The 25698-nt window shown below is 39.6% G+C and overlaps 1 protein-coding gene and 1 pseudogene across 1 annotated transcript in view; both read right to left on the bottom strand.

The window, feature by feature from the left end:
• Positions 1 to 25698, bottom strand: part of CDK17 (cyclin dependent kinase 17) — a 118373-nt gene that overhangs the window by 66049 nt on the left and 26626 nt on the right. The gene's annotated exons all lie outside the window — the stretch shown is intronic.
• LOC141585084 (uncharacterized) overlaps positions 1 to 25698 on the bottom strand; it is a 29156-nt pseudogene extending 3458 nt beyond the window's left edge.

Genomic DNA, 25698 nt, shown 5'->3' with positions numbered 1-25698 from the left:
TCCCAGCTACTCAGGAGGTTGAGACTGGAGAATCGCTTGAACCTGGGAGGTGGAGGTTGCAATGAGCTGAGACTGGGCCATTGCACTCCATCCTGTGTGTGAATAGCAAAACTCTGTCACAAAAAAAAAAAAGGCCGGGCACGGTGGCTCATGCCTGTAATCTCAGTACTTTGGGAGACCAAGGCAGGCAGATCACGAGATCAGGAGTTCCAGACCAGCCTAACCAACATGGTGAAACCCCGTCTCTACTAAAAATACAAAAAAAAATTAGCTGGGTGTGGTGGCGCATACCTGTAATCCCAGCTACTCAGAAGGATGAGGCAGGAGAATTGCTTAAATCCAGGAGGCAGAAGTTGTAGTGAGCCAAGATCGTGCCACTGCACTCCAGCCTGGCTGATGAGACTTCATCTCAAAAGAAAAAAACAAAACAAAAAACTAAAACCCAAGTAATGTAATACACCACATTAGCAAAATGGAGATAAACCACATGAACGCCTCAATTGATTTAACAAAAAAGAAAAAAAATGATTTTACAAATTCAACACCCTTTCATATCAGGTAGATCACCTGAGGTCAGGAGTTCGAGACCAGCCTGACCAACATGGTGAAACCCCATCTCTACTAAAAATACAAAATTAGCAGGGCATGGTGGCACATGCCTGTAATCCCAGCTACTCAAGAGGCAGAGGCAGGAGAATCACTTGAACCTAGGAGGTAGAGGTTGCGGTAAGCCAAGACTGCACCATTGCACTCCAGCCTGGGTAACAAGAGAAAAACTCTGTCTCAAAAAAACAAAAAAATAAATAAATAATAATTAAAATGATAAATTTTGTTACGTGTACCACAGTAAAAAAATTTTTATGGTTGTAAAATCTGGGTAAAGAACAAAGTAAAAAAAATGTTAACTATTATGTTAGCATTTATATCAGTTTTCCATCAAGCCTAAATATGGCCAATATTTCATTTGAGTAGAGCTTTACTGAAATAATCAGCTAAATAATTTTCTTATGAACAGTCAACCGATACCAATTATGTTGAACACAACAGAGTATATCAGGATTAGTGCTTATGGTTATGATGCAGACGCTCACAAAGACTGTTGTTACTCCCAGCTTAACAATAAGAACAAGCCAGATAAACTCTAAAATCATAGTTTTTTAAACTCAGAAAGTTGAGGATGCAAAGAAAATAAATCAACTAAATTCTAGAGGAACAAGCCCTTTCTGGAAAAGAAAACAGGGCTGAGATCATGGCGAAAGGAGAAGTGAACCTTCTCCTTTAGAAGGGGGAAACGAGTCCACTTTTAACACAATTTTCAAGGGGCACATGGGGGCTAGCAAGATAGATTAAAATCTCAGAAGCCTCATTCACAAAGCAAATCTGCACGTTGCCAATAGGATCTCTGCCAAGTCCTGAAGCTGAAAAAGGGAGGGTGAGGTAATGGGACCACAGAATGCGGGGGACAAGGCAGGAGAGCTGAGAGAAATTCCTGTCCAAGTGGCTCAGGGCCTTCACTAAGCACAAGGTAATGCCTGCCAAAGGAAGGTGGCAAGGTATTACTAGTTCAGTGCTCTCTCCAGTCTAACGGACCTGAAGCCAGGAGTGGGGCTAAAGAGAGGAAAAAACATGTCCCAGCTGCTCAAAATGCCAACAACTGGGGCTGTGAAACAGAGAGGGATCTCCCACAGTTCAACAAACTGGGCATAAAAGCTGGGGTGGACTATAAAGGATGGTGACATTTCCTGAATCTCACAGGTGCTCAGATCCCAAACTCTAATAAAAGGAGTGTCCTTATTTTGCCTTCATAACATCTGATACCAGTGGTAAACTAAATTTAACTAAAACTGCCACAAGGTCCCAACCCAAACCAGACTGATTCAGCCCCTAACACTAGTGTCCTGACAGAATACTTCAGTCTGTACTTTCCTTTTTCACAATGTCTGACATAACATAAAAAATTAAGAGACCAAGAAACAGAAAATTGTGACCCATAATCAATAAAAGTTTGGAGGGAAAAAGTAAATTAAGAATTGAACCTATATGGAACAAATTTAAATTAATCTAGAACTCAGAAAAAAAGTCAATGTTTAAAGTGTGAGTCTGAGAGTTGCACTTATAAAACCGACTGAAACCAGGAAGGGTATGTGTTAATAACAGGGAAGGTCAGAAACTTGAGGAATGCTTAACAGTTAACAAGTAGATGAGGGAGAAGTAATCAATGCAGTTCCAAACTGAATGGATAGAAACACAAATTCTGACAACTGAAGAAACATTAGAGACAACCTGGGCCAAGCAATTTATTTTATGATTAAAGAAACAAAGCCTGAGGAGACTCAAAAAAGTGTAATGATCCGGCCAAAAGTGAGAGGGTCAGGTCTTAAAATTTCACCTTAGGGATCCCAACTCAATTTTCTTTCCATAGTAGCAAATTTCCAAAGTTAGGAAGCAATTCTCTTCCTAACTCTGGAAATAAAAAAATTTATTTTTATTCTCAAAAATAAATAAATAAATAAATAAATAAATAAATAAAAATTAGCCAAGCAGGGTGGCACATGTCTGTAGTTCCAGCTACTCAGGAGGCAGAGGCAGGAGGATTAGTTGAGCCCAGAAGTTTGAAGCTGCAGTGAGCTGTGATCTCTCTACTGCACTCCAGCCTGGGAAACAAAGTGAGACCCCAATTTTTTTTTTTTGAGACGGAGTTTCGCTCTTGTTACCCAGGCTGGAGTGCAATGGCGCAATCTCGGCTCACCACAACCTCCGCCTCCTGGGTTCAGGCAATTCTCCTGCCTCAGCCTCCTGAGTAGCTGGGATTACAGGCACGCACCACCATGCCCAGCTAATTTTTTGTATTTTTAGTAGAGACAGGGTTTCACCATGTTGACCAGGATGGTTTCGATCTCTTGACCTCATGATCCACCCACCTCGGCCTCCCAAAGTGCTGGGATTACAGGCTTGAGCCACCGCGCCCGGCCGAGACCCCAACTCTTAAGAAAAAGAAAAAAAATTATTGAGCATCCTAATTGGTCTTACTGCTCCCACCCCAATACCTCTGGCCTCCCTGCCCTACCGCCCATAGTCTATTTCTATATAGCAGCCAGAGCAAACATATTAAATCTTAAATAACATAATCACTCTTCTTCAAAACCCTACAATGACTGGTACTTATTCAACAGTTAAACCCAAAGTTCTTAAATGGCTTATGAGGCCCTCATAAGTGGCTTGTCAGCCAATCTCCTTTTTAATTTCATTTTCTGCCATTCTGCTCCTACCCACTGCACTCTAGCAGTACAGCCTCTGCCGTTTCTGCTTTTGCACTTGCTGTTCCCTCTGCTTGGAATGCATTTCTCCAAAATGTTAATGGCTCATTTCCTTACTTCCTTTTAGGTTCTACTCAAATATTACTTCCCTGATCACCTTGTAGTGACAGCTCTAAACCCAGGTCACACATCACACTCTATTCCCCTTAACTGCTTTTTCTCCATAGCCTTGTTGTCTAACATTCTATATTGGTGTTTTGGTGGGAGGGCGATTTTGAGACAGAGTCTTCCTCTGTCTCTAGGCTGAAGTGCAGTGGCACAATCTCAGCTCACTGAAACCTCCACCTCCAAGGTTCAAGCGATTCTTGAGTAGCTGGGACTAAAGGCACACACCACCACACCCATCTAATTTTTTTTTTTTTTTTTTTTTTTTTTGAGACGGAGTTTCGCTCTTGTTACCCAGGCTGGAGTGCAATGGCACAATCTCGGCTCACCGCAACCTCCGCCTCCTGGGTTCAGGCAATTCTCCTGCCTCAGCCTCCTGAGTAGCTGGGATTACAGGCACGTGCCACCATGCCCAGCTAATTTTTTGCACTTTTAGTAGAGACGGGGTTTCACCATGTTGACCAGGATGGTCTCGATCTCTCGACCTCGTGATCCACCCGCCTCGGCCTCCCAAAGTGCTGGGATTACAGGCTTGAGCCACCGCGCCCGGCTTTTTTTTGTATTTTTAAGAGACGGGTTTCACCGTGTTGACCAGGATGGTCTCAATCTCTTGACCTTGTGATCCTCCCTCCTCAACCTCCCAAGTGCTGGGAGTACAGGTGTGAGCCATCACACCTAGCCCATATTGGGCTATTGTTGCTTCCCTCTACTAGAATACGGTCTCCTTAACAACAGGGAATTAATGTATTTTGCGCATTATTGTATCCACAGCATATACAACAAATTTTGGCACTCAACAGACACTCATAAATGCCTGCTGAATGAGTTAATGAATGAATGAATGACAGCAAATACTAATATAGTACTAGAAATTACTCATCTTTTTTGACTTAGGCTCTGTCTCCCTGACTGAAGTCAATCTATTAACTAGCAAAGCTTCTGATCACTGTCTCACACAAACTGCTTTTTCTCCTATTTGTTAAAAAGTATTATTCATTCATTTCAACATTCACACAGAGGCCCTATCATATCCCCAGCAACATAGGAGACACTGAGGACAAAAAGATAAATACAATATTAACTCTATTAATATTATTACTTAGTCTTGAGAGGTGTTATATCATTTTCAAAATGATGACGTTATTCTGCAAATGAGTGAAACTCCAGGATAATAATATTAAATGTTTTCATAATTATTTCAAAGGCCACAAATTCATCCAAATAATAGCACACAATACTCAAAGCGAACTTTTAATGAAAAACTGTTTGACCCATGTGATAACATATAAAAAAATTTATTTATTTGAGACAGAATCTCACTTTGTCACCAAGGCTGGAGTGCAGTAACAATCATGGTTCACTGAAGCCTCCACTGCCCAGGCTCAAGCAATCCTTTCGCCTCAGCCCTCCAAGTCGCTGGGACTACAGGCATGCACCATCACACCCAGCCAATTTTTGTTTTTTTGTAGAGGAGTTTTGAACTCCTAAACCAAGCAATCCTCCTACCTGGGCCTCCCAAAGTACTAGGATTACAGGCATGAGCCACTGTGTTAAGCCTTAAAAAAAAATTTTTTTTTTTGAGGGACTGGTTCTTTATTTCAAAAAGACACTTGTCAATATTCAGTATCAAAACAGTTACACAATTGATTTCTGTCTCCCCAAATTGGCCCAAAGAGACCACATAAAAGGAGAGTACATTTTAAGCCAATAAGCTGCAGGATGTACACCTAACAGACCTCCTAGAAACCTTACCAGAGAATAGGGACAGGGTAGGGAAACTTTAAAAGATCAGCAAACTGCCAGCCCACGGACTGCAGAGGCTGTCACAGCCAGATGGGGTGGCCAGGGTGCCACAAATCCAAAGAAGCAAAGTTTCAAAATAATATAAAATTTTTAAAGTTTTATACATAAGCTATTCAAGATTTCTCCAGCACTGACTGATACAAAGCACAATGAGACGGCACTTTTAGAGACAGCAGCTTCAAGCCCAGAAAAGGGTAATGAGATGAGTTTCATATGGCTAAGTCAGTGGCAAAAACATAATCTTCTTTCTTTCAAGGATGCAGGAAAGCAATTAAGTGGTTATCTCAACATAAGGGGCACATGATCCACTCTGTAAAGCAGTTGGGAGGGAGTAGAGATGGGACAAAAATTTGGTCTCAGAGATCTTACCACCTTAATTTGGTCACTTGTAATGAAAAAAATAAAAAATTAGAAATAATGTTGTCCAAAGAGATCTTAAAGCTGAAACCTTGAACAGCGCATTTTTGTTGTTGTTGTTTGGCTAACTCCTCCTGGAATCATCTTTCTGGTTTAGCTGGTACTTTGTACAGAGCAATGAGGTTTCCCACAGTGGAGTCTTTCCCTGGGCTCTGTTTGGCTCTCAGTAAGGCAAGGCTATACCGTTTCCTCTCCTCTATGGAGAGGGCAACATGCATTAACCTGAAAAGTCACCTTCCAAAAGTGAGAAAGGGATTAGCTTGCTGCTTCAGGGCTGTGGAATTATTTGGAATGTTTTACAAATGGTTGCTACAAGATAACAAAAAAGGTAATTACAAAATGTTTGTTATCAGGACATGCTTTTAAAGACATTATGCATTGTGCTCACATTCCCTTAAATATTGTTTCCAAAGGTGCTCAGCCTCTAGCCCAGCTGGAATCTCCGGGAAAAGGCAGAGACAGTTTGGCGAATAAGACACAGGGGAGGAGGGAGCAGCGAAAGGAGAAAGCAGCCTTCCAGTTGAAGATCAGCCCTCTCAGTTAAAGGTCAGCTTTGGGCAGGATGGCCTCAGGTGGAGTCAGGGTCAAAGGGAGAAGCAGCAGCAGGGTGGGACTGGGGTGTTCTACATCTCATTCAGGTCAAGCAGAGGCTGGTCCAGCATCCTTTGTGTACAGAGGTGCTCCTCTATGGTGCATTTCAGTTTATCTTCCAAGTCATCAATTGTCTTTTCCAGCTTGGCTACCAATCTCTCAGCAAACTCAGCACAGGTCTCTGCCTCCTTGAGTTTATCAGTAAGAATCTTGATCTCCTCCTCATATTTGTCTTCTTTTTGAGAGTACTTTTCTTCAGCAGCACTCAGACACTTCAGATTCTGGTCCATGAGTCTGATCTGCTCATCCCTCTTTCAGCAACGGGACTCTGCCAGCTCAACTCGTTCCTCTGTGCATTCCAAGTCTCCTTCAATGGTCACCGACTTAGAAGCCACCTCTTCATACTTCTTATCTGCCTCTGCAATGTGCTTACCTTCTCTGAGTTGGATTTCCTGGAGTTCCATCTTCTCTTTCATCTTTTAAGGTCCGGTTTTCAATAACTTTCATACCCCTCTCACTCTCATCAGCAGCTTTTTCAGCTTCTTCCGACTTTTGCAGGGCAGTGGCCAGGCGCTCCTGAGCATGGTCCAGCTCCTCTTCAACCAGCTGGATCCTACAGTTCAAGGAGGCCACTTCAGCCTCAGCCTGTTCCCAGGCCCGCCTTTCTCCCTCAACTTCTCGCTGTAGGCACTCAACTCGCTCCTCTGCATCATCCACCTGCTGCTGCAGAACCTGGATCTTGCACTTCACCGCCTCGATGGTGGTGATCCCAGCCATGGTGCCCACCCAGCTACTGCTCGCGCTCCGGCTCCTGCCTCCTCTGCGTCGCTATGCAGCCTCCTCTCACTGCCTTAAAAGTTAATTTAATTGGCTGACTTTATTAAGCTTTTAGAGATCAAGACATTATAGTTCACTATATTGGAACTCCTACATGAAATAATGTCCCCACCCATTACCTCCTGAATTCAGTAAGAACTTAGACAAAAAACAGCCAGTAGCTGAGAGACTTCAACAGGTTTATTAAGGTTGTTTCTCAACAACATCATCTGTTAAATAATCCCCCAGATCCCTCTGACTTTCAGAAGATAATATTTTTCAACTGAAACTTATTTTCATTATTTTCTGTAAACATATTTTTGTATACATTGCATGTTGGGCAAGAAATTAAAATTCAAAATATAATTAAAATCTGATTTAAATGTCACTCAGAATGTAGATCTTTCCATCATGAATAATCAATTGATTTGCAGATGATAAATCCCCACAGAAAGGGCATTTGTTTTAAACAGCTGTTCAGTTTCAGAGAATTCAGAAAGTCATCTATTAGAAATGTCATCTGATGCTTTTGATAATGGTCTGACTCAGAACAGAACCAAGAGAGCAATTGTAACCACTTGAGGTAGTGCCTCATTTTGACATACAAATGGTTATATACAAAAGGGGAAAAACGACCATTAAAATGAAGCTCAGGCCAGGCACAGTGGCTCATGGCTACAATTCCAGCACTTTGGGAGGCTGAGGCAGGAACATCTTGAGGCCAGGAGATTGAGACCGGTCTAGGCAACATAATGAGACCCTCAATTCTACAAAAAAAAAAAAAAATTTAAATAGCCAGATGTGGTGTCATGTGCCTGTAGTCCTAGCCATTTACGAGGCTGAGGCAGGAAGATCACTGGATCCCAGGAGTTTGAGGCTGCAGTGAGCTATGACTGCACTCCAACCTGGAAGATAGGGTGAGACTCTGTCTCAAAAAACAATCAAAAAACAGAAGAGGCGTTAAGGCAATTATCATTTTACATCTCAGTTATGTGATGAACATTCCTACTCATGAGTTTGCATATAAGTACTGTATTTCTCAAAGTATAACTACAGGAAGGTCATAGGAGACTACTGATAATTCTGAGCTTCAAATTACCCTATCTAGTCTTTATAAAGCAACCTTTTTAACTAATAAAGCAAGCACTAAGAGGTTATACCTTTGGGTTGTACATGCCCTACCTTCTCTGAGACAGCAATTCAGCTTATTTTATCTGGTGAAAAGTTAAATAATAGTAATATTAGGTCAGTAAATTCAAATTCTTCCTGAGAAAGGTATCCTGAGATTTTAATCCTGGGTACATATCCAAGAGAAACTGTAACACATTTACCCAAAAATATGGACAGAAATGGTCACAGCAGCATGTCTATAATAGCATAATACTAGAAACAACTCAAATGTTTATTACAGACAGAACAAATTATGGTAAATTTGCAGAATGGAGTATTATACAGTAGTAAAAATGAATGAACTATAACCACATGCAATAAAGACGAATACTAGTAACATGATCTTTAAAAAAAATAAAAATAAAAAAGAAGTCCCAGAAGACTACATTTAATATTTTTTTTTATAAAAATAAACAAGGCCAGGTGTGGTGGCTCACGCCTGTAATCCCAGCACTTTGGGAGGCCAAGGTGGGCGGATCATGTGGTTAGGAGTTCGAGACCAGTCTGACCAACACGGTGAAACACCGCCTCTACTAAAAATACAAAAATTAGCCAGATGTGATGGCACACACCTGTAATCCCAGCTACTCCGGAGGCTGAGGCAGGAAAATCGCTTGAACTTGGGAGGCAGAGGTTGTGGTGAGCCTAGATCAAGCCACTGCACTCCAACCTGGGAAACAAAGCAAGACTCCGTCTCAAAAAAATTATTTTTAATTTAAAAATGTGCCAGGTGCGGAGGCTCACGCCTGTAATCCCAGCACTTTGGGAGGTCAAGACGGGTGGATCATGAGGTCAAGAGATCAAGACCACCCTGGCCAACACAGTGAAACCCCAGCTCTACTAAAATATAAAAATTAGCTGGGTGTGGTGGCGTGCGTCTGCAGTCCCAGCTACTCAGGAGGCTGAGGCAAGAGAATTGCTTGAACCCGGGAGGCAGAGGTTGCAGTGAGTCGAGATCACACCACTGCACTCTAGCCTGGCATCTGGCAACAGAGCAAGACTGTGTCTCCCAAAAAAAAAAAAATTAAATTTAAAAAAATTTTTAAAAAACAGTATTTGTATTATTTAGGTGAACTATATATAAAATTTTTAATAGAAAGAATTAAAATAACAAAGTTTATCATAATAGTTACCAATTAGGGAAAAGCAAGGAGAAAAGCACATAAAAAGTTAAGTTATTGACAATATTTAAGAAGTTGAGTTCACAGATATTATTTTATTGATATACAACTACATACGCACACAGATAAACAGATTATGCAGGGAACAGTGAGATTCCTGTCATAAGCCCAGAATTACGATTAACAAAATTTTGTGCAAATTTGTTAAAAAAAAAAAAAAAAAAGTTTACGGAATAAAGAATAGTCAGGGCACGATGGCTCATGCCTGTAATCCCAGCACTTTGGGAGGCTGAGGTGGGCGGATCACAAAGTCAGGAGTTCAAGACCAGCCTGACCAACATGGTGAAACCCGATCTCTACTAAAAATACAAATATTAGCCAGGCATGGTGGTGCGTGCCTGTAATCCCAGCTACTCGGGAGGCTGAGGCAGTAGAATCAACTGAACCAGGGAGGTGGAGGCTGTAGTCAGCTAAGCTCACGCCACTGCATTCCAGCCTGGGTGATGAGTGAGACAAAGAAAGAAAAAAAAGAAAGGGGAGAAAGAGAGAGAGAGAGAGAGAGAGAGAGAGAGAGAGAGAGAGAGAGAGAAAAGAAAGAGGAAGGAGGGAAGGAGAAAGAAAAAGAGAAAGAAAAAGTGAAAGAGAAAGAGAGAAAGCAAGCAAGCAAGCAGAAGCATAATTAAAAAGTAAAAGTAATGGCTGGGGGCGGTGGCTCACACTTGTAATCCCAACACTTTGGGAGGCTGAGATGCGGGGATCGCCAGGTCAGGAGATCAAGACCATCCTGGCTAACATGGTGAAATCCCTAATCAAGCCTCAGGTATACAAGTTGTGGAGGATATCACATAAACTTTGATGCTAGGTTAAGATCTAGTTTAAACATCTCATTATCTGAAGAATTTCAGATGGTGAAAATTACCAAAATAAGATCCCTCCCTTCATCAGATAATTTTATCACGACTCATCTAGTTTATATGAATCCTGTGTTAGGATAGGAACTAAGGACAGAGAGACAAAAGACATCAGCACTGGCCTCAAGATGAGAAACACTACAGAAAAGCAGACAATGCAGTGTGAGAATGACATATGCCCAGGCAGCTCTGGGATCACAGACATCTGACAGGATACAGGGAACAGGGAAAAAACCCAGCACATTGCAGAGGCTCAGTAACTACCAATGCGATCTCCAGGACTTTGGTTGGCAAAGGCCTAGTATTTTGACCAGTGTATAGGCAGGGTTCAGTCAAGAGACAGAAACTACACCTGTAATTTTAACACAGAATTTAATAAAAGTTGCTAACCAGGAAAACTGGAGAACTGAGAAGGCAAAAAGGAGGAGAGATATATATCATAGACATAGTAAATGCAAAAAGCAACTATCAGTACCACAGCCAAGAGGAACAATGGGAAGTAGTAGGAAATACGAAAACTCAGAGGCTTAAAGGAGAAATCCTAAGAAACTGGGATCCAGACCTCTGCAAAGAAACTACGTGTCAAGAGCTTGGAGGGGGAACCCTGAAAAGCTAGAACCCAGATTTTTGAGAGGGTGGAAATAGCTACTTGATGCTGGCATCTCTGAGGGAATGTGATGAAGATGGTTTTATGAGTGTGGAAAAACTGCAAACTGGAACCATCTGCCACTCCTGTTCCTACCAGGGTGAAGCTTTGTTGCTGTGGAGAAATGAACAGGAAGAGGAAGTAAACAAATAGGAGAAAAATCCCTTGCTCCTCCTCTTTTACTTTCCTATCTCCCACTGGTAATATCTATTGGGAAAAAATAACAGGAAACTAGTTAAAAAAGAGAACTATGGTCTGTAGGGTCCCAGCTCCTACCTCACAATGCAGTTTCAATGGGTCAGTTTGAAGCTGCAGGAAAGTAAGTTAATACCTTTATAATTTTATTTCTCCATTTTAAATATTTAAGGTAATATTTTACAAATATTTGGAGTTACAAAATCTAGTTCAACTAGTTTTCTCATGACTTAGGAAGAAATTATATAAATAATACCAAAATAAGGGTATCTATTTTAATACACCAAACTTTGAAACAATGACCCTTCTGTCCTCTATGATAAAGGCAATATACAGATCTTACAAACCAGAATCCGAACCTTAACAATTGAGAGAAAAAAAAAAAAATTTCCCATACTCATGCATACCTAGATGGAAAAACTCTTAAGGACCAAATATGGCATCTATGTGAAAACCTGAAACTTTCACTTTTTCAAAAATCATCAAAAGAGAAGATTAATATGGATTAGTGAAAGGACTAAACTGCTAACATTTTAGATTAATGCTACTTCATTACTTTCAAACGTAAGTAGCTTTTCCCTTTAGACCAAATCTTTTTCTAGTATTTTGATACTTTTATTGCCTGAGATGTTCTGAGTCTTTCTCTGACTTTTTATAAATATTTATCATTTCAAACATGCCATATTTCACTAAACCTAAAATGCCATCAATTACACAATATACCACTACTGAATAAAGAAAAAATGCAAAAATTAAACTATGACTTCATGTGTCCTTTCATGGACTTTTAAAACTTAGTCAACGAGCTCTCCTATATTAATAACCTAATGCGCTGCTAAGGGATATTATCTCAGGGTATGTTTTGATGACATTTTGTTGCCAATTGCTGTTATACTGGTTTTTAGATTGCATACAAGTATTTTGGTTTTTCAAACTTCTGTTTTTATTTTTCTGATAGCTTTGTTTACCTTATTTACTCAACAAACCCTTTTCCAGAGAAGGCATAAAGATTAGTCCACGTCTGTTAATTTCAAACTAGTGGACTAAATAATTTCATTTATTATCATTATTATTTCTGAGACAGAGTTTCACTCTTGTTGCCCAGGCTGGAGTGCAATGGTGCAATCTTGGTTCATTGCAGTCTCCACCTTCTGGGTTCAAGTGATTCTCCTGCCAGCCTTCTAAGTAGCTGGGATTACAGGCACCCACCACCACACCCAGCTAATTTTTTGCATTTTTTTTTTTTTTTTAGTAGAGGCAGGGTTTCATCATGTTAGCCAGGCTGGTCTTGAACTCCCAACCTCAGGTGATCCGCCTGCCTCAGCCTCCCAAAGTGCTGGGATTACAGGCGTGAACCACTATGGCTGGCCTCATTTATTATTTACAGGATCAGAGGGATAGGGGAATAGAAGGAGGATGGAGAGAAATTTTTTTTAGGGGTGATTAAAAATGTTCTAAAATTATAGTGATGATTATAACAACTACAAATATATTTAAAACATTATACACACTAAGGGTGTGAGCTTTATAATATATAAATTATTTCAGCAAAGGTTTTTTGTTTTTTGTTTTTTTGAGACCGAGTTTCACTCTGTTGCCCAGGCTGAGTGAAATGGTGCAGGCTCAGCTCACTGCAAATTCTGCCTCCTGAGTTCAAGCAATTCTCCTGCCTCAGCCTCCCAAGTAGCTGGGATTACAGGTGCCTGCCACCATGCCTGGCTAATTTTTGTATTTTTAGTTAGAGAGGAGGTTTCACCATGTTGACCAGGCTGGTCTTGAATTCCTGACTCAAGTGATGTGCCCGTCTCGGCCTCCCAAAGGATTTAGATTACAGATATGAGCCATTGTGCCCGGACAATAAAGTTTTAATATAATTATTTTATTGTAAACTCTGTCTCTTCACATCAATAAAACAACTAATTGAACATAAGATATTTACAGTACACTTTGATTTTTTTTTTTTTTTTTGAGACAGAGTCTCACTCTGTCACTAGGGCTGGAGTGCAGTGGCCCCATCTCAGCTCACTACAATCTCTGCCTCCCAAGTTCAAGCAATTCTCCTGCCTCAGTCTCCCAAGTAGCTGGATTACAGGCACACATCACCATGCTCAGCTCATTTTTGTATTTTCAGTAGAGAGGGGGTTTTAACATGTTGGCCAGGCTGGTCTCAAACTCCTGGCCTCAACTGATATGCCTGCCTCAGACTCCCAAAAAGCCAGAATTACAGGTGTGAGCCACCATGCCCAGCTTCTACTTAGATTTTTATAAAATCTTGTTATTGAAAATAACTACATTAGAGGATTCCCTAAGTTTAATTGTCAGAAAACGTTGTCCGTAAATAACCCAACAGTAAATATTTTAGGCTTTGTGGGCCATACGTAGTATCTGTTAAATATTTTTAAGCAACCTTCAAAAATGTAAAGCAATTCTTAGCTCTAGGGATATTAGACCTCAGCTTTAATCACACACAATTTTTTTATTTTGGAAATCAAGCAGTCCAAATGTAGCCCACAGCAATGGTAAGATTAATGAGAGGATACCAAACATAAAAGCAGTTTTGGTCTTGAAGGAATATATTTCACCTCTCATTCTGCTAGGTGATATTAGGCATGGAGGGTTCAATAATGACTAAAATGATTTTCACATCAAAATCAGATGTTCTAGATGTGTCTTCTCAGCCTCCAAGGTACAGTGATGAAAGAAGACCTCACACATTTATTAAGAATTTGTGAGCTCTTTCACCTTAAAAAAAAAAAAATACTTGAAGGGACAAAGATAATTACAGAAATGATTGACAGACATACACTATATATATATATATATATATATATTTTTTTTTTTTCCGAAGTTCATATCACCTCCAGTTACAAAAAGAAGAATAACAGGTCATCAATTAACATTTTAAAATTAGAACACCCTGGCCAGGCAAAGTGGCTCATGCCTGTAATCCCAGCATTTTGGGAGGCCAAGGCAGGAGGATCAGCTGAGGTCAGGAGGTCAAGACCAGCCTGACCAACATGGAGAAACCCTGTCTCTACTAAAAATACAAATACTAGCCAGGTGTGGTGGTGGGTGCGCCTGTAATTCCAGCTACTCAGGAGGCTGAGGCAGGAGAATTGCTTGAACCAGGGAGGTGAAGGTTGTAGTGGGCTGAGATGGCACCACTGCACTCTAGACTGGGCAATAGATCAAGGCTCAATTAAAAAAAAAAAACAAAAAACAGAATCCCCCTGTACAGGGGTCTGCAGAACTCTAGGCCAGACGAGGTGGCTTACACATGTAATCCCAGCACTTTGGGAGGCCGAGGCAAGTGGATCACGAGGTCAGAAGATTGAGACCATCCAGGCTAATATGATGAACACCCATCTCTACTAAAAATACAAAAAATTGGCCAGGCATGATGGCAGGCCCCTGTAATCCCAGCTACTCGGGAGGCTGAGGCAGGAGAATCACTTGAACCTGGGAGGCAGAGGTTGTCCAGCCTGATGACACAGGGAGACTCCATCTCAAAAAAAAAAAAAAAAAAAAAATTGAGCCACTCTGATGAAAAGTACATCACTGTAATTTAATTTGCATTTTCCTGGTGACTAAGGTCACCAATCATCTTTTCAAGTGCTTTCCCCTATCCATTTCACTGAGGACTCCAATCATTCTTATGTTAAATCATTTGGCTGTGTTCTGTTTGGTTTCCTGCTGTTCAGTTCTTTTCCCATCTTCTTTTCTCCTCTATGCTTTAAATATATCCTCCTTACAACAACCACTCTGGGGTGAGTACCATCAAAAAAGACAGCACGTACTATAGGAAATCACTTTCATAGGCTTGGTCTTTACTTGAGTCCCTAAAAACAGAAAATATTTTTCTGTGTTTCACAAATGAACTTCAAAATTGCCTTGAAAAGAAAATTAAGGTTAGTAAACTTTTTCAGAAGAGGGTTGGGAATTTGGTGCCACCTTTAGTTTCATCAAGCACCATGGAAAACCAATAAAGTATATTCAAAGACTCAGGAAGTCCTCACAGATATGAGACAGAATCAAAGTATATTTAAAAAAGTATAGAACTTGGACAAAAGCATTACTTGGTTATGAGGAAATTTTCAGACACCGAAAACTAGGCCAGACGAGGTGGCTTACACATGTAATCCCAGCACTTTGGGAGGCCGAGGCAAGCGGATCACGAGGTCAGAAGATTGAGACCATCCAGGCTAATATGATGAAAACCCATCTCTACTAAAAATACAAAAAATTGGCCAGGCATGGTGGCAGGCATGTTTTTATATATATATATATATATATATATATATGTATATATAAAAACAGACACCTTTGTCTGTTTATATATATATCACAAATATGTTTGCCAATCTAATAATTTCTGAATGTCTATATATTGTATTAATATTTACCATACATTTATCCCTAAAAATTAAAGTTTTAAATTATCCTTAAATATTCAATGTTAAATTAAAATAAAATTGCTTTTTTCTCAAAGATGAGACATTTGATAATGTACATTATCTTCCCTGTGCCAATCATTAAAATAATTTTTTCACAAAGTAGATAATTCATTTATCAATTTACTGTTAAAATAACAAGAATTACATCACTACATACCTAACTTTATTATAGAGTTTAAAGAGTCTTTACATCCATCATTTTATTTGACTCTTAAAACAATTCTATGAAGTAGAAAAGATAATTTATCATTCATATATATATATGGAGAAAACAAAAACTCAAAACTTAAGACTCACCCAAGAGTCACTCAACTACTTAGTAAACCCTGATAAGACAAAATGCAAATCCTGTGTGTTCCTTCACTAACCTCACAAATAAGTTGGTTGATGCATAGATTATAAGTGAAACACAAATTGCCTTTCCTTTCAATTTTTGTGAAATTAAGCAATATTCCTGAATAAAGTCAGACCCTCTTGATAATTTTTTTCAAAAGAAAAACTACACCTAAAAGCAATTTTAGCAATATCAAATTATAAAAAGTTAACAAATTTCACTTACTATGCTACCAAAATGTGTTTGACAAATTATTTCCTAATGAGGTCATCTTATCTGATTTTTCTCTTATGTATTTTTAAAATAGGTTTATAGAAGCTGGGCATGGTGGCATGAACTTATCATCGCAGCTATGTGGGAGGACTGTTTGAGCCCAAGACTTTAAGACCAGCTGGACAGCATAGCAAGACCCTGTTTCTATTTTTAAAAACTATAAAGAAGATAATCCTATAAATAGTACTTCTACAGGAGCCCTATAAGCATTCCGCCTTCCTCCTTTGATAGGCCTGTGAATATCTCTCCATAGGCAGGATCAAAAAGACAAAGTCCAGACTCAATTCCACAATTAGTAAGGAAAGTTTTTCTACACCTGGTTACATTTCAGCACTTCTGAGAACAGACTGCAGACACAGGAAAGGCCAAAAAGCTTCTAGCAACTACCTTCCATCGCTATCCAGCTTTCCGAGACTGGCCACTGTATTTTTAAATGAAATCAAGTTATTCAAAATTATTAACAAACTCTTTTTGAGAACAGTACTGGTAAGTGTTAGACATTCCACCAGAGAACTAGGCCACAACCATTTATTGTATGAACACAGATGTTACCCTTCCTACACAGCAGGCCATTTTAGTCATTTCTTTTATAAGCAGTATGACCCAGTCCCTCATATAAGGGAAAGTAAAGTAAGTATTCATCTGAAAACTACCTTAGTTTTAGGTATAATAAATCACAGCCACTATCACATATCTCGCATATTACTATATCATCTAGTGTATCAGAGTATCTAGAACAAACAGACGTCAAGTAAAAATCATCTCTGAAAAACAAGTGAAATTATAAGCGGCTTAAACAGCTCTGTCCCAAATTTTTTTAAAAAATCAATTCATAGTACCTTATGCTTATATAAACTGTTTGACTAAGGCTAACACCTACAGTTTGATTTTTTTATATATCAGTCAGATTTTCAACCAGGGATATAATATACCCATAACTCTGGACAATCGGAAGTAGTAAATATTAATATGTTATCAGTGGTCTTATAAGGATTTAGCCAAGATTATAGATAACACAATACCATCAATTATCAGGAAGGTACACAAACATATGTGACTTGTTAAATTATCTGCATCTTTTTCTCTTTTTTCTTAGAAGATATTAACTACATAGGTCAATGAAATTTTAATAGTTATAAAACACCTATGCATATTTTAACTTCATTTCATTTTCTTTCCTCATTTCATGACATTTGTAATTAATGAAAGATCTTTGCTCTTATTTCACTCTAACTCAGCTTGTCCTCCAAGTCAAGCACAGAGACTTCTAGCAAGGTATTAGTTCCTTTGTTATAAAGAAATCTTATAGTGGCCGGGTGCGGTGGCTCAAGCCTGTAATCCCAGCACTTTGGGAGGCCGAGGCGGGTGGATCACAAGGTCGAGAGATCGAGACCATCCTGGTCAACATGGTGAAACCCTGTCTCTACTAAAAATACAAAAAAGTAGCTGGGCATGGTGGCGCGTGCCTGTAATCCCAGCTACTCAGGAGGCTGAGGCAGGAGAACTGCCTGAGCCCAGGAGGCGGAGGTTGCGGTGAGCCGAGATCGCGCCATTGCACTCCAGCCTGGGTAACGAGAGCGAAACTCCGTCTCCAAAAAAAAAAAAAAAAAAAAAGAAATCTTGTAAAGTAAAATAGTATTTGAGTGGTTAATTTCTTCAAATACTATCTGGTGCTGACATTCTGAGCATTAGATTTTGTTACTAACAGCTGAAATAAGAAAATGTGAATTACACTTAATGAAGTAGAGCAGATTCAGGACTATTCTTTAATATTATTCTCGGTAATGAATGGGAGAAAAGAGTACAATTACGACTTAAGAGGTGAGAATTGCCCACAGTTCTTAGTCCCTCTTATCAATCCAGTAACTCACAGTGTTCCATATGTAAAATTACCTATCCTGGCATGTGAGTCACAGCAGAAGGAAAGCTGCAATCTCTAGAAAATAAACTTCAATAAAACCTTTATAATAAGCTGGGCACAGTGGCTGATGCCTCTAATCCCAGCACTTTGGGAGGCCAAGGCAGGAGAATCACTTGAGCCCAGAGTTCAAGACTAACCTGGACAACACAGCAAGACTTTGTCTCTACTTAAAAAATAAAAAAAGGCCGGGCATGGTGGCTCACGCCTGTAATCTCAGCACTTTGGGAGGCCAAGGCAGGAAGATCACCTGAGGTCAGGAATTCGAGACCAGCCTGACTAATATGGAGAAACCCCATCTCTATTAAAAATACAAAATCAGCCAGTCATGGTGGCAGATGCCTGTAATACCAGCTACTCGGGGAAGGCTGAGGCAGGAGAACTGCTTGAACCCAGGAGGCAGAGAGTGAGCCGAGATCACACCACTGCACTCCAGCCTGGGCAATAAGAGAGAAACTCTGTCTCAAAAAAAAAAAATTCTTTATAGTGACTGGTAGGGATATTCAGAGAATAATGGGAGGCCTAGATTTACCAAAAGAACGCACACATTTAAAAATGTATGTATCAAGAAACACTGGTCTGTGTTCTGGTATGCTATTTTAGGAAAAGGGTGAGTTTACAAACAGTCCAAGTCTATTTCATCTAGGCTGCATCTATATGAATGGCCTAAAAAGAGGTCAATAGGAAAAAAAAAAAAATGTATGGGTGAAAAGGAAGGAATTATTTTTCTATTCAACACAGAACAGTATATTAATGTTCCTTTTATTCCAAGGGAAAACTGGAAGATGGTATTCTGAATCTAACTAAGTTATAAAGAAAATCAGGAGGTCACAATCTTTAGATGTGGCTGTATCTTCCCATGCATTTTTGTGGCTAGATGTTAGAAAGTGACTCAACTATTCCCTCTTGTTCCCTCTTTCAAAGGTAGGAAATGAGAGATTATCCTGAGGTCAGGAGCTTCTAATGTGGCTCTTGATTTAAACTGTGTGAACTTGCTCTACTCCAGGATGAAAGCAATCATGACCAGATCAATGTGCTCTGCAGCTGGCCAGTCAGCTGCTCCAGAGGCAGCAGCCAGCAAAAGAGCTCTGGAGCCCTCTCTGGGCACCGTGCCTCCTAAAATCTGAGCACAGGCCAATCTTGTTGCCACTCGTTCTTAAAAGGTATTTTCAGTTCCCTAATAAGTAAAATAAATGTAAGCAGGAAATATCCTCCTTTTAATATTCCAATTGTTGAAGCGTTCCACATTTTAGTCTAACATTCACTAGAAAATGAAATATTTTGACACTTCGATATGAAACAGTAATACTGGCTCCACTCTGCCTTAGAAGCATCAGCTGATTCCCTGGAAGAGGAAATTTAAAAAGAAGCTACTCTGTCTCAGACAGACAGACAGAAAGAGAGAGAAAGAGAAAGGGGGGCACCGGGGGGCACACAATGAATAAGGCTGGAATGCAGCACAATAGAGTCCTGAATCCTAGGTAACTACAAAGTCATCTTTAAAGAAACAGTTTGAATACAAAATTTCATTACAGTTGCTGGAAGCTACAAGTGGTAGTATGAAATCACTGTATTATTCCAATTTTACTACAAAATTCATGTTAAAGTTTGGAAAAGGGCTTCAGTCCCACTACTGACTTTCAAGTTAGAATTCTAGAAAAGTAGGCCTGCGATAGGTGTATTCACTAAAAAACAAGAATCTGGTGAATCAACTAACTCAGGACCAGTCCACTAATCAAGTTGGTAATTCAAAGAATCACAAAAAGAATATACACACCTATGTACCTTAAGTATGTTAACTTAAAACACTCAAATGCGGTAATTTTTTGCTATGAAATGAAGGCTTCTATTCATGAAAGGAATTCTTTACATAAGCCAACATAGTCTACAATTTCTAGTCGATTTTTTAAAAGAAAAAACTTGACAACACTAAGAAAAAAGGGAAAAAAATTAAGTATTTCTTATAAATGAAAATTGTGTTGAGCAATCATTCTGTCAGACCGTCTAGTTATTAATAATGTCACAGATACATCTCATGCATATGTGGCGAGAATTTCTTTTTTAAAAAATAAGGTTGGCCTGGCCAACATAGAGAAATCTGGTCTCTACTAAAAAATAAAAATCAGCCGGGCATGGTGGTACGCACCTGTAGTCCTAGCTACACTTGGATGGCTGAGGCCTAAGAATCATTTGAACCCGAGAGGTGGAGGTTGCAATGAACCAAGACAGGGCCACTAGACTCCAGCCTGGGCAAGACTCTATCTCAAAAAAAATAAAATAGGCTGGGCATGGTAACTCACGCCTGTAATTCAAGCACTCTGGGAGAGCGAAGCAGGTGGATCACCTGAGGTCAGGAGTTCGAGACCAGCCTGGCCAACATGGTGAAACTCCATCTTTATTAAAAATACAAAAATAAGCCAGGCGTGGTGGCACAAACTTATAATCTCAGCTACTCGGGAGGCTGAGGCAGGAGAGTCACTTGAATGTGGGGGGCAGAGGTTGTAGTAAGCCAAGATCACATATAATTAAGTGTTTCAAAAGTAAAATAACCAGAAAACAAGTACCTATTGATATCAATGGACAACTTTTCTCTAAATAAGTTAAATTTATGTTTAGGCACTTTCCCTAACCATCAGTTTCTCTATCATAAGGAAAGTGCCTATAAATTCAGGGGAAAAAAGTACTTAGAAACCATTAATACAGGGCTGGGTGCGGTGGCTCACGCCTATAATGCTAGTACTTTGGGAGGCCAAGGTGGGCAGATCAAGAGGTCAGGAGTTCAAGACCAGCCTGGCCAGCATGGTGAAATCCCATCTCTACTAAAAATACAAAAAATTCGCCGGGCCTGGTGGTGCACGCCTGTAGTCCCAACTCCTTGGGAGGTTGAGGCAGGAGAATTGCTTGAACCCAGCAGACAGAGGTGGCAGTGAGCCAAGACTGAGCCACTGCACTCCAGCCTGGGAAACAGAGCAAGACTCCATCTCAAAAAAAAAAAAAAAAAAAGAAAAAAAAAAACTATTACTAAGGCTTGTAGGTAAAACACATTCTAACTACTAAAAGATTTGATCTTGTATCACTTTCTCCTCGAGTAGTAAAATGTGCTTTAGTAAGGGAATGAAAAAAATACAAAGTTAACTTTTCACACTATATAATTATCTAGCAAACGTGTTAAAATATAAGATAAAATGTTTTATATATAAACATATTTTTATATCTATATACAATTGTATATGTAACATATAAAAACATATAATGTAAGGTGCTTGAAAATACGTTCTTTTAGGAGTTATAAAAATCAGCAGTTGAAGGCCAGGCGTGATGGCTCAGGCCTGTAATCCCAGCACTTTGGGAGGCCAAGGCGGGAAGATCACTTGAGGTCGGGAGTTTGAGACCAGCCTGACCAACATGGAGAAGGCCTGTCTCAACTAAAAATATAAAAAAATTAGCCAGGCGTGGTGGCTCATTCCTGTAATCCCAGCTACCTGGGAGGCTTATGCGGGAGAATCGCTTGAACCTGGGAGGCAGAGGTTTTGGTGAGCCAAGATTGCGCCATTGCACTCCAGCCTGGGCAACAAGAGCAAAACTCTGTCTCAGAAAAAAAAAAAATAATCAGAGCAGTTAAGAAGACACAAACTAATCCTCCTTTCCTTACTGTACTTCTCTATCTAGACAGAACTGGTGCTTCCTATACCACACACACACAGCCCTCCTATGTATCTTTCATATAGCAACTCCACTAATTGTTTCTTTAGTTTAAACATAAGATTATGAACACTCCAGGGAAGGATATTTTACTGCTTTTGTTTTAAAATCCTCATTTCTTTTTGAAGGAACTGGCTCTAAGAAGTCCTGAGTATAAGAGCTGGACAGAAAGGAGGGCAGTTTAAAAAAAAAAGTCACTGCAGAGTAACTTATAAACTAGGAAGACACAGATCTTATCAGGTGTTCAGTATATTCTGCAAATTTAACCAAATTGGAACATTATGTCAGATAATGTTTTCTTCCAACTCCCATTAACAGTAATATTTGATTAGCAACTATATATTGCTTTAATTTGTTTATGTGGTTCTCACCAAAGTCTTAAGAGTTAGTATCACTCTACCCATTTTACAGAAGAGGAAACGTTACAAAATGTGAATACATTTATCTGAGATGACACAGCTAGCAAGCCTTGCTATTCCCAATCAAAGCCTAAGGCTCCAACTATTCACAGTACAGGTTACTTGTCTGTAGATTCCAGAAATGGAATTTAGTAAGTTATTACAGCTGGACAGAAACAGCCTATGAGAATCTAATTCAGAGTAAGATCAAAGGTAGGATAAGCAACCCACTTCATTTTGCTCTAAAGCAGAGATTAGCCAAGTATGTGTGGTCTGGAAAATATTCATGGGGCATCCTGAGGTAAAATCTACTTTTATAAAATACTAAGTTACTTGTCTTTTTTATACTTCTCTCACCAGTATACCATGGAGTTTTCCAGAGACTACATAGAATATAATAAACTAAAAGGCAAAAGCAGATGCATGAATCCAGCTGTTTTCCATTCAGCTAGACATTAAGAAAGACTTCCAAATATGTAAAACAATGCTATTCTCAGTTCTTTTTTAAGATTTGTTAACTCCGCAACGTTTATTTTTAACAATATTTTGTAATCTAAAGTTTCTGTTTTCATCTGTTTCAATAACATTGAAGAGTATAAAGAGGTCCTAAGACCAAAAAGGTTGAAAACACCCTACCCTAAAGCTATTCTCAACCAAACCTCAGATCTGAATCAGGTCTTCTAAATTGGTTTACTTAACAGGATCAAGTTAGCCATGTAAATGAAAACTTCCTGGGTTTCAATGTATGATAAACTCCTTAAGGAAAGAAACATTTTTAAAAAATCTTTGTGTTCCTCCCTGCTCCCACTGCATCACTCACATCCCTATTTTAAAATTGTTATAATAAAAAAAAAATTGTTATATCAAGCCAGACTATTTCTCATTGTGTATTTCTAAGCTAATACATTATACTTCATCCTCTATTAGCATAAGAGATTCTACAGGCCGGGCGCGGTGGCTCACACCTGTAATCCCAGCACTTTGGGAGGCTGAGGCAGGTGGATCACGAGGTCAAGAGATCGAGACCATCGTGGTCAACATGGTGAAACCCCGTCTCTACTAAAAATACAAAAATTAGCTGGGCATGGTGACGCACGCCTGTAGTCCCAGCTACTAGGGAGGCTGAGGCAGGAGAATTGCTTGAACCCAGGAGGCGGAGGTTGTGGTGAGCCGAGATCGAGCCATTGCACTCCAGCCTGGGTAACAAGAGCGAAACTCCATCTCAAAAAAAAAAAAAAAAAAAAAGAGATTCTACAATACCAGATTACCTCAAAATGAACTGAAGAGGAATGTCACCAAAGCTGAAAAGATCAGACTTCACCACAGGGTGACACATGATGGCCCACTGACATAAAGATATCCTGTGAAGTCCAGTTAATTATTCACCCTTTAACCATCTCCTAACTCCAACAATAAGAAATTAAAACAGCATTTTAAGGGCCTCTTTTTAATAGGAAGAATTAAATACATATCTAAATATTTAAAAGGTCACATTTCACACTACTTAAGAATGAAATTTCAGTCCAAGGCGGTGGCTCAGGCCTCTAAACCGAGCACTTTGGGAGGCCAAGGCGGGTGAATCACCTGAGTTCAGGAGTTGGAGACCACCTGACCAACACGGAGAAACCCTGTCTCTACTAAAAATACAAAATTAGCCAAGCATGGTGGCACATGCCTGTAATCTCAGCTACTCAGGAGGGTGAGGAACGGGAATCACGTACTTGACACTACGTAAATAGAAATTTTCTTAAATGTTAAAAAGGGGAGGGAGGAAGGAAGGGAGGGAGGAAAAGAGGGAGGGGGAGGAGGGAGGAGAGGGAGGGGGAGAGAGGGAGAGAGGGAAAGAGAGAGAGAGAGAGAGGGAGAGACTGAGTGTGTGTGTGTGTGTGTGTGTATGTGTGTGTGTGTGTGTGTGTGTTTAGACAACTTTCTAGTCTTTCTCTCCAACAGGCATCTGAACTGGACAAACGCTATTTTGTCATTCTGTAATTTATGACATTTTTAAAAAACTAACAATATTAAAGCCTTTATAAGAAATTCTACTAAATAGTGGCCAACTTTCCTTGGCAACAGTAGAAGACTTGGCAATGTATTAAAAATACCAGCATTCTTCAATTTTCTGGTAAAGTTTTTATTTGGGGGAAGAAAAGAGCCATTAAGGAAAAAAATCTCCCTCTTATATGGCCAGTTAAATTCAAACATATTGAAAAAGCCTCAAAAAAGAGGCTTCCTAGGGCCAAATCAATTGATCCCAAAATTATAAAGCTACCATTATCTTCAGAAAAGCTTTCTTTGTGATTTGGTAAGGGGTGGAAGGCACTTTAATTCTCCATCACATTACTTGCTGAGTGGAAAACTGGAAACTGCTCACATTATCAATCCTTAACAGGAAGGGAGCATAACAATGAGCCAATTTCCAAGTACACTCTACCGTCTTTATAAGATCTAAGGCAGGCGTCCCCAAACTTTTTACACAGGGGGCCAGTTCACTGTCCCTCAGACCGTTGGAGGGCTGCCACATACTGTGCTCCCCTCACTGACCACCAATGAAAGAGGTGCCCCTTCCTGAAGTGCGGCGGGGGGCAGGGGTGTGGGGGGAGGGGCGCCGGATAAATGGCCTCAGGGGACCTCATGCGGCCTGTAGTTTGGGGACGCCTGATCTAAGGTAAAGGACAAGTTGGAGGTTTTCACCAAAGGAATAAGAAAAGGTGTACCTAATCAACTAACCAAACTCCATGGCCACAACTTTCTTTTTTTCAGGTTTTCATTTTTATTTGTAGAACTTTTATTCTTCTAATTTTACTTATTTAGGAAACCTCCGTATATTATAAATAGAAAAAATAAAGTATTAGATTAAATTAACACAAAATGAAGAAAAAAAGTAAAATACAAATATACATTCCAAATAACAGTCCTTAAAAAATGTTGAAAGATTTCCTATGAGGATATAGAAAAACACTTAAAAACGGTAATTGAATTAACCAGAATTCCGACAAACAGGATATTGTTTGGGCTATATGAATTCTCCATTCGGTAAACTAAATGAATTCTAGTTAACCAAAGATTGGCTATATGAGCCTAGATTCTCTCTCTGCTTCATTATTGCTTACTACCTATTCAGTCTTCTCAAAAGCTTAGAGGTAACACATCCCTACATTTAATTAACACCTATGGTGAAATGTTAATTATGGTACACACAACTTTGGCACTAGTGATGAGGGGGTTATAGCATACAGGAAGTTCACTTTGTTTAAGAGAAACAGAGTAAGTTCCAGAGTAAGCCTAACCTAGGTTCAAATTCTGATTCCTTCATTTGGACACTGGAGAAAGTGAGAAGTATGACACTGAGAAAATTGCACTTAGTTTTCTCTTTAGAGAAAGTAGTGGCTCCCAAAGTGCCTATAATCTCAGCACTGTGGGAGGTTGAGGTGGGCAGATCGCCTGAGGTCAGGAGTTGGGTAACAGCCTGACTAACATGGTGAAACCCTGTCTCTACTAAAAATACAAAAAATTAGCCAGGTGTGGTA

This window comes from Saimiri boliviensis, chromosome 7 (assembly GCF_048565385.1).
Source record: "Saimiri boliviensis isolate mSaiBol1 chromosome 7, mSaiBol1.pri, whole genome shotgun sequence".
Lineage (NCBI taxonomy): Eukaryota > Metazoa > Chordata > Mammalia > Primates > Cebidae > Saimiri > Saimiri boliviensis.
The sequence above is the reverse complement of the archived record's forward strand: the minus strand, read 5'-3'. Positions and strand labels throughout refer to the sequence as shown.